The 11,043-nt window shown below is 49.7% G+C and overlaps 1 protein-coding gene across 3 annotated transcripts in view; it reads left to right on the forward strand.

Annotated features, from left to right (window-relative positions):
* The window catches only part of LOC110490691 (Rho guanine nucleotide exchange factor (GEF) 39), a 107,994-nt gene that overhangs the window by 24,139 nt on the left and 72,812 nt on the right, over positions 1-11,043 (forward strand). The window lies entirely within an intron of this gene.

Here is an 11,043-nt window from a genome sequence, read left to right on the forward strand (position 1 = left end):
ACTGTAAAACACAATTCAACAGCACATCGTTCTAAACCACCAACTACTGTAAAACCATTCAACAGCACATCGTTCTAAACCACCAACTACTGTAAAACACATTTCAACAGCACATCGCTCTAAACCACCAACTACTGTAAAACACAATTCAACAGCACATCGTTCTAAACCACCAACTACTGTAAAACCATTCAACAGCACATCGTTCTAAACCACCAACTACTGTAAAACACATTTCAACAGCACATCGTTCTAAACCACCAACTACTGTAAAACACATTTCAACAGCACATCGTTCTAAACCACCAACTACTGTAAAACACATTTCAACAGCACATCGTTCTAAACCACCAACTACTGTAAAACACATTTCAACAGCACATCGTTCTAAACCACCAACTACTGTAAAACACAATTCGACAGCACATCGTTCTAAACCACCAACTACTGTAAAACACAATTCGACAGCACATCGTTCTAAACCACCAACTACTGTAAAACACAATTCGACAGCACATCGTTCTAAACCACCAACTACTGTAAAACACAATTCAACAGCACATCGTTCTAAACCACCAACTACTGTAAAACACAATTCAACAGCACATCGTTCTAAACCACCAACTACTGTAAAACACAATTCGACAGCACATCGTTCTAAACCACCAACTACTGTAAAACACAATTCAACAGCACATCGTTCTAAACCACCAACTACTGTAAAACACAATTCAACAGCACATCGTTCTAAACCACCAACTACTGTAAAACACATTTCAACAGCACATCGTTCTAAACCACCAACTACTGTAAAACACAATTCAACAGCACATCGTTCTAAACCACCAACTACTGTAAAACACAATTCGACAGCACATCGTTCTAAACCACCAACTACTGTAAAACACAATTCAACAGCACATCGTTCTAAACCACCAACTACTGTAAAACACAATTCGACAGCACATCGTTCTAAACCACCAACTACTGTAAAACACATTTCAACAGCACATCGTTCTAAACCACCAACTACTGTAAAACACAATTCGACAGCACATCGTTCTAAACCACCAACTACTGTAAAACACAATTCAACAGCACATCGTTCTAAACCACCAACTACTGTAAAACACAATTCGACAGCACATCGTTCTAAACCACCAACTACTGTAAAACACAATTCAACAGCACATCGTTCTAAACCACCAACTACTGTAAAACACAATTCAACAGCACATCGTTCTAAACCACCAACTACTGTAAAACACAATTCGACAGCACATCGTTCTAAACCACCAACTACTGTAAAACATAATTCAACAGCACATCGTTCTAAACCACCAACTACTGTAAAACACAATTCAACAGCACATCGTTCTAAACCACCAACTACTGTAAAACACATTTCAACAGCACATCGTTCTAAACCACCAACTACTGTAAAACACAATTCGACAGCACATCGTTCTAAACCACCAACTACTGTAAAACACAATTCGACAGCACATCGTTCTAAACCACCAACTACTGTAAAACACAATTCAACAGCACATCGTTCTAAACCACCAACTACTGTAAAACACAATTCGACAGCACATCGTTCTAAACCACCAACTACTGTAAAACACATTTCAACAGCACATCGTTCTAAACCACCAACTACTGTAAAACCATTCAACAGCACATCGTTCTAAACCACCAACTACTGTAAAACACATTTCAACAGCACATCGTTCTAAACCAACTACTGTAAAACACAATTCAACAGCACATCGTTCTAAACCACCTATTACTGTAAAACACAATTCAACAGCACATCGTTCTAAACCACCAACTACTGTAAAACACCCTCCGCCCCACACCCACTCCATCAAACAATACCTGCTTTCATTTCATCCAACCATTGTCCCATCCACCCTCCCACCCGTTGATTCAGAGGTAATACTGGCTGCTGGTTGTCATGTGATGTGGGTTTCCACTGACCCAGTAGTTTGTGGACTTTTTTGTTGTTGTTTGATTGGCACTTGACAAAGTTCTACACTTCCTACTCTGAACCATGTGACTTCCTGAAGGTGTTGGGGGGGGGGACGTTCAGAGTGGGTAACAGAACAGTGTGTGTTGAGAGGGTAGTGTTGCGTACTGTAAACGCCACCGTAGACGACCCCTGTAGCGTCACGCTTTTCATGCCTGACTTCTCCCTTTTCCTGTTGTTGTTGTTGTTTATAGCTGCGATGACAGACGTGGTTATTATTTGATGTAGCGCCTGTTGGTAAAACTTTGACACACACACACACACACACACTCAGACTGTAACAGATCTGTCACAATCCCCTGTGTTAACCAGCCGTTAGTGTTGGCTGTAATTCCATGCGGTCCTGATCCCTGTCGTTAATTAGTGTATCACGAGGGGGGGGGGGGAGAAATGGGCCATAATCAACATGCTGATTTATGAACACAGGAGCTGGGATGAAAATACGCTGCTATGGGTTTTATCAAGCTGCTCGTCTGTTTTCTTAACGAGGCTTTCTTGTCTCGTGTAGTACGGAGATGATTCTCACAGCGACCTCCTTGATGTGTGGTGTCCATCTGTCCATCCGTCACGCACGAAGACAGTCGGTCTGTCCTGCTGTACCTTTACACCTCCCAACATCTGTCCATCCATCACGCACGAAGACAGTCTGTCTGTCCTGTGAAGACAGTCTGTCTATCCTGCTGTACCTTTACACCTCCCAACATCTGTCCATCCGTAGAGTCTGACGTCAGTTATCGTCCAACTTCGGACGAGTTTCGTGTCCCACTATTCTTTAGGTGCGTCTTGTGCTCCCCCCCCCCCACACACACCCAAAATGCAGCAGACATTTTGAGGCTGCAGGACTGACAGACTTAACCCTGGGACAATGGCAATAGATTCACCTTTTGCTCTTCCTCCGTGAAACTCTCGGAGACTCCATGGACCTCTCATCATAGTACGATGATGTTAGGTGACTCGACACACACACACTCACGTGTGAACACACACACACACACACACACACACTCACGTGTGAACACACACACACACTCACGTGTGAACACACACACACACACACACACACACTCACGTTCACGCGTGAACGAACACACACAGAGCTCTCCCTGCTTTCTGGTAACAGCAGGAAATTGATGTCACTTATGGCTGTTGGACGATGATTGATGGTGAGTGTGGCTGAAGTGCTGGATACTTAAGGAGATACGGGAGTGGGGGGGTTGTGGAGGGGGAGGGGGAGGGAATAAAATCATTGCCTTTTATTAAGTGGCATTTACTGTCTGGATCTGGCCCTGGATCCCAAATGGCACCCTATTCCCCTGTATAGTGCAGCGTTAGGGCCCCATTGGGCTCTGGTCTAACGTAGTGCACTATGTAGGGAATACGGGGCCGTTTGGGACGTGGATCTTGGCTGGCTGAAAGCGGACCTTCTCATTCCGTCCTCTCTCCCCGGAGATGACAGCGATGAGTTCTGGGAGTTGACTGGGGCTGTGTGTGTGTGTGACGGTGAATAGCTCCTCTGCTCTCTCTCTCTGTCTGTGTTACGCATGTTATCGTGTCCGTAATGGGGGATGTAGCATGTCAACGTGAAGGCGGGTGGCAACTGGAGGATTCCGGAATCCACTATGGCTCTGAGTTGGGAGCCATTTTGTGCCTCTGAGGGAATGTTTAACCTGGTGGTGACGGGGAGGAGAGCGGTACGGACAGAACATGAGGAAGTGAAACGGGTTAAGGCTACGGGCTCGTGAATTATCGAGGGGAGGGAAACTAAGACCTAGTCTTTAGATTGGGCAACCAATGACCACGCTCGCTTTAGTCCTCCTTTATGTGAACGATGGATTTTAATTTTTTTTTTGTTATAGCGTGCGTTGTGATAGGACGTGATGGTATATCGTGCGTTGTGATAGGACGTGATGGTATATCGTGCGTTGTGATAGGACGTGATGGTATATCGTGCGTTGTGATAGGACGTGATGGTATATCGTGCGTTGTGATAGGACGTGATGGTATATCGTGCGTTGTGATAGGACGTGACGGTATATCGTGCGTTGTGATAGGACGTGATGGTATATCGTGCGTTGTGATAGGACGTGATGGTATATCGTGCGTTGTGATAGGACGTGATGGTATATCGTGCGTTGTGATAGGACGTGATGGTATATCGTGCGTTGTGATAGGATGTGATGGTATATCGTGCGTTGTGATAGGATGTGATGGTATATCGTGCGTTGTGATAGGACGTGATGGTATATCGTGCGTTGTGATAGGACGTGATGGTATATCGTGCGTTGTGATGGGACGTGATGGTATATCGTGCGTTGTGATAGGACGTGATGGTATATCATGTGTTGTGATAGGACGTGATGGTATATCATGTGTTGTGATAGGACGTGATGGTATATCATGCGTTGTGATAGGACGTGATGGTATATCATGCGTTGTGATAGGACGTGATGGTATATCATGTGTTGTGATAGGACGTGATGGTATATCATGCGTTGTGATAGGACAAGATGGTATATCATGCGTTGTGATAGGACAAGATGTTATATCATGTGTTGTGAAAGGACAAGATGTTATATCATGTGTTGTGATAGGACGTGATGGTATATCATGAGTTGTGATAGGACGTGATGGTATATCATGCGTTGTGATAGGACGTGATGGTATATCACGTGCGTTGTGATAGGACGTGATGGTATATCGTGCGTTGTGATAGGACGTGATGGTATATCATGCGTTGTGATAGGACGTGATGCTTTCATCTTCAACAAGTTCCTGTTGCCGCCAGTGACGGGGTCAAAGGGTCATTGTTTGGATTAATACTTTGTTGTGAATCTTCATTAACATATTAAAAGGAAAGTGGGAGTCCAAGCTGAAAAAACCGACTACACAACCTCCTCTTCCTAGTATCCTGATGGCTCGCTGACAAGACGGGCTGCACGGCCAGCTCTTCCTAGTTTCCCGATGGCTAGCTGAAAAGATGAGCTACACGGCCTCCTCTTCCTAGTTTCCTGATGGCTAGTCCTGATGGCTAGCTGACAAGGCTGGCTACGCGGCCTCCTCTTCCTAGTTTCCTGATGGCTAGTCCTGATGGCTAGCTGAAAAGACGGGCTACGCGGCCTCCTTTTCCTAGTTTCCTGATGGCTAGTCCTGATGGCTAGCTGAAAAGACGGGCTACGCGGCCTCCTCTTCCTAGTTTCCTGATGGCTAGTCCTGATAGCTAGCTAAAAGACGGGCTACACTTGTATTATTTCTTCTTGTTATTTCATTGCAAGTCAGCGTTTATTTGGATGCTGTGTACCCCGTAGGCACGACTAATAAAACCTGACATTTGAAGTGGATTATTTATGTTGTGTTTTAGAAAGAATCTTCACTGAACTGAAGGAGATTAATACTTTTTATTACAATTATTTTTTTTAACTTTTACCCCTTTTTTTTCTCTCCTCAATTTCGTGGTTTCCAATTTTACAGTCTTGTCTCATCGCTGCGACTCCCGTACGGACTCGGGAGGGGCAAAGGTCGAGAGCCGTGCGTCCCCCGAAACACGACCCCAGCCAAACCGCAACTGCTTCTTGACACAATGCCCACTTAACCCGGAAGCCAGCCGCACCAATGTGTCGGAGGAAACGCCGTACACCTGGCGACCGTGTCAGCGTGCACTACGCCCGGCCCGCCACAGGAGTCGCTAGAAACCCTCCTCTAACCCGGACGACGCTGGACCAAACCCTCCTCTAACCCGGACGACGCAGGACCAAACCCTCCTCTAACCCGGACGACGCTGGACCAAACCCTCCTCTAACCTGGACGACGCTGGACCAAACCCTCCTCTAACCCGGACAACGCAGGACCAAACCCTCCTCTAACCCGGACGACGCTGCACCAAACCCTCCTCTAACCCGGACGACGCTGCACCAAACCCTCCTCTAACCCGGACGACGCTGGACCAAACCCTCCTCTAACCCGGACGACGCTGGGCCAAACCCTCCTCTAACCCGGACGACGCTGCACCAAACCCTCCTCTAACCCGGACGACGCTGGACCAAACCCTCCTCTAACCCGGACGACGCTGGGCCAAACCCTCCTCTAACCCGGACGACGCTGCACCAAACCCTCCTCTAACCCGGACGACGCTGGACCAAACCCTCCTCTAACCCGGACGACGCTGGGCCAAACCCTCCTCTAACCCGGACGACGCTGGACCAAATCCTCCTCTAACCTGGACGACGCTGGACCAAACCCTCCTCTAACCCGGACGACGCTGCACCAAACCCTCCTCTAACCCGGACGACGCTGCACCAAACCCTCCTCTAACCCGGACGACGCTGGGCCAAACCCTCCTCTAACCTGGACGACGCTGGACCAAACCCTCCCCTAACCCGGACGACGCTGGACCAAACCCTCCTCTAACCCGGACGACGCTGGACCAAACCCTCCTCTAACCAGGACGACGCTGGGCCAAACCCTCCTCTAACCTGGACGACGCTGGACCAAACCCTCCTCTAACCAGGACGACGCTGGGCCAAACCCTCCTCTAACCTGGACGACGCTGGGCCAAACCCTCCTCTAACCCGGACGACGCTGGACCAAACCCTCCTCTAACCAGGACGACGCTGGACCAAACCCTCCTCTAACCCGGACGACGCTGGACCAAACCCTCCTCTAACCCGGACGACGCTGGACCAAACCCTCCTCTAACCCGGACGACGCTGGACCAAACCCTCCTCTAACCCGGACGACGCTGCACCAAACCCTCCTCTAACCCGGACGACGCTGCACCAAACCCTCCTCTAACCCGGACGACGCTGCACCAAACCCTCCTCTAACCCGGACGACGCTGGACCAAACCCTCCTCTAACCCGGACGACGCTGCACCAAACCCTCCTCTAACCAGGACGACGCTGGACCAAACCCTCCTCTAACCAGGACGACGCTGGACCAAACCCTCCTCTAACCAGGACGACGCTGGACCAAACCCTCCTCTAACCCGGACGACGCTGGACCAAACCCTCCTCTAACCAGGACGACGTTGGGCCAAACCCTCCCCTAACTCGGGGAAAATGTATTTAAGAGGGAAAAGTAGTATTATTCGTCTGTGTGAATAAGAATGGAGAAATTCAGATTCAATTTTGTTTTTCTATTTCCGGCTGGGCCAAACCCTCCCCTAACCCGGACGACGCTGGGTCAAACCCTCCTCTAACCCGGATGACGCTGGACCAAACCCTCCTCTAACCTGGACGACGCTGGACTAAACCCTCCTCTAACCCGGACGACGCTGCACCAAACCCTCCTCTAACCCGGACGACGCTGGACCAAACCCTCCCCTAACCAGGACGACGCTGGACCAAACCCTCCTCTAACCCGGACGACGCTGGACCAAACCCTCCTCTAACCCGGACGACGCAGGACCAAACCCTCCTATAACCCGGACGACTCTGCACCAAACCCTCCTCTAACCTGGACGACGCTGGACCAAACCCTCCTCTAACCCGGACGACGCTGGACCAAACCCTCCTCTAACCAGGACGACGCTGGGTCAAACCCTCCTCTAACCCGGACGACGCTGGGTCAAACCCTCCTCTAACCAGGACGACGCTGGGTCAAACCCTCCTCTAACCAGGACGACGCTGGACCAAACCCTCCTCTAACCCGGACGACGCTGGACCAAACCCTCCTCTAACCCGGACGACGCTGGACCAAACCCTCCTCTATCCCGGACGACGCTGGACCAAACCCTCCTCTATCCCGGACGACGCTGGACCAAACCCTCCTCTAACCCGGACGACGCTGGACCAAACCCTCCTCTAACCCGGACGACGCTGGACCAAACCCTCCTCTAACCCGGACGACGCTGGACCAAACCCTCCTCTAACCCGGACGACGCTGCACCAAACCCTCCTCTAACCCGGACGACGCTGCACCAAACCCTCCTCTAACCCGGATGACGCTGGACCAAACCCTCCTCTAACCCGGACGACGCTGGACCAAACCCTCCTCTAACCAGGACGACGCTGCACCAAACCCTCCTCTAACCTGGACGACGCTGGACCAAACCCTCCTCTAACCCGGACGACGCTGGACCAAACCCTCCTCTAACCCGGACGACGCTGGACCAAACCCTCCTCTAACCCGGACGACGCTGGACCAAACCCTCCTCTAACCCGGACGACGCTGGACCAAACCCTCCTCTAACCCGGACGACGCTGCACCAAACCCTCCTCTAACCCGGATGACGCTGGACCAAACCCTCCTCTAACCCGGACGACGCTGGACCAAACCCTCCTCTAACCAGGACGACGCTGCACCAAACCCTCCTCTAACCTGGACGACGCTGGACCAAACCCTCCTCTAACCCGGACGACGCTGGACCAAACCCTCCTCTAACCCGGACGACGCTGGACCAAACCCTCCTCTAACCCGGACGACGCTGGACCAAACCCTCCTCTAACCCGGACGACGCTGGACCAAACCCTCCTCTAACCCGGACGACGCTGGACCAATTGTGCGCTGCCCCCCATGGGTCTCCCGAGAGCCCAGAATCTGCGATGCAGTGCCTTAGACCACTGCACCACTCGAGAGGCCCCGCTTGTTGGGCGTTTTGAAATAATCTCCATTTGAACATATTGAAGTACCTCCTGCTCTTCTCAATGGTTGTAGTATTGCTGTGATGAAGACACCACTACATTCCCCATATTTAAACTAAACAAACTCTCGCATATTCTCATTTTTATACCAAGCCATATTATATATATATATATATATAATTATAATTTTCTTTCATCTAATCCCTTTTACACACTTACCCATTCAGAGATAAGATACGTCTCTTTACAGTCACTTCATATTCGCTTTTAATTGCTGAAAGTTAGGAGAGAAGAGTGTATCTCCACACACACACACACACACACACACACACACACACACACACACACACACACACACGCACACAATGCCTCCCAGTACTATATTGAGATGTTCTGTGTTCATTTCCTTGGTTCTTTCTTTCCTTTGGAAGCTGTTAGTGGTAGAAATGAAGGTCTGTGGCGTGTTCACTAACCCGTGGCTGATGCTGCCTGTCTTCATTAGAATTCTGAATCTTTAATGTAACGTATTTAAAGGCAAATAATTTGACTTTATTCTCTCTCTCTCTGTCTCGCTCTCTCTGTCTCGCTCTCTCTGTCTCGCTCTCTCTGTCTCGCTCTCTCTGTCTCGCTCTCTCTGTCTCGCTCTCTCTGTCTCGCTCTCTCTGTCTCGCTCTCTCTGTCTCGCTCTCTCTGTCTCGCTCTCTCTGTCTCGCTCTCTCTGTCTCGCTCTCTCTGTCTCGCTCTCTCTGTCTCGCTCTCTCTGTCTCGCTCTCTCTGTCTCGCTCTCTCTGTCTCGCTCTCTCTCTCGCTCTCTCTGTCTCGCTCTCTCTGTCTCGCTCTCTCTGTCTCGCTCTCTCTGTCTCGCTCTCCCTGTCTCGCTCTCCCTGTCTCGCTCTCCCTCTCTCGCTCTCCCTCTCTCGCTCTCCCTCTCTCGCTCTCCCTCTCTCGCTCTCCCTCTCTCGCTCTCCCTCTCTCGCTCTCCCTCTCTCGCTCTCCCTCTCTCGCTCTCCCTCTCTCGCTCTCCCTCTCTCGCTCTCCCTCTCTCGCTCTCCCTCTCTCGCTCTCCCTCTCTCGCTCTCCCTCTCTCGCTCTCCCTCTCTCGCTCTCCCTCTCTCGCTCTCCCTCTCTCGCTCTCGCTCTCCCTCTCTCGCTCTCCCGCTCTCCTTCTCTCGCTCTCCTTCTCTCGCTCTCCCTCTCTCGCTCTCCTCGCTCTCCCTCTCTCGCTCTCCCTCTCTCGCTCTCCCCTCTCGCTCTCCCTCCCTCTCTCTCTCGCTCTCCCTCCCTCTCGCTCTCCCTCCCTCTCTCTCTCTCCCTCTCTCTCTCCCTCTCTCGCTCCCTCTCTCGCTCTCTCCCTCTCTTGCTCGCTCTCTTCGTTTCTGACGTGAGTGGAAGTGCCCGAATGACCCAACATGTCTGCTGAGAATAGGAAAGAGAGCCATCTGCATATCATCTGCATATTACAAATGGAATTAGCATTAGCGCTGTAGCCACAGCCGCCACATTCTCACTAACTAGGCCAACACAGTGATCCCCAACCACATGCTTGCTTTCTAAATATGCTAGCATTCTTCTCCCCTTTTCATTAGAATATGTGAGCTGGTGTAAATCCGGTTCAGATTATGTTGTTGTTGTCTCGTCGTTATCTTGTCTTTGCTCAGCTGCTAATGAGCGTGACAGCGCGGCTAAACATTTCCGTTTTACATTATTTGGGAATGCTGGGTAATAAACTCTCATTAGAGAGGAGAAACTCTCCCTCTTTCTTTCTTTTTGTAGCGCCGTCTCTTTAATTACATCCCTCCCTCCCTCCCAGCCTCCCTCCCTCCCTCCCCTCCCTCCCCTCTCTAATAAGGATGAGGGCATGCTCCCTCTGCTGATAAAGCCTGTCATGTATTTGTTATTACCAGATGAGAGAATAAAGGAGTGGAATTATTACTTCCTGTTTAAGTGTCTCCTAATTGAAGGAGGGTTTAATTGGACTCTTGTTTTCGTGTTTCGTTTCTTTTTTAGTTTCCTAATGAGTTGAACAATGTTGCTCTTTCTCCCCATTCACAAGGCTTACTGCTGGTGTGGTAACGTATCAATAGTGTAGTTCGCCGCGATTTAGTTATATTTATACAATACCGGAGTTTATAATTTGAGTTTCTGTCTGTCCCCCCCCCCCCCCCCCCCCGGTCTCTTTACCACGTTATTAATCTGTTTGTTAACAACAGTTTGTGTTTTTCAAGCCCACAACAGCAGCCTTCATTCTTAGCAGCCTTGAGTGCATTGAAAAGTAAAGCAATGCTAAACCCTTTTCAGATTTCAACTTGAGTTGCATTTAAGAACCAGACCACCATTCCAGAGAAAATAACTGTCAGATGAACGTTATTACTTCTTTTTTATTTATTTATTTTTTAGGATCAAATAAAACGTGTTCATTTTGAATCCTGCTGT

This window comes from Oncorhynchus mykiss, chromosome 15 (genome assembly GCF_013265735.2).
Source record: "Oncorhynchus mykiss isolate Arlee chromosome 15, USDA_OmykA_1.1, whole genome shotgun sequence".
Lineage (NCBI taxonomy): Eukaryota > Metazoa > Chordata > Actinopteri > Salmoniformes > Salmonidae > Oncorhynchus > Oncorhynchus mykiss.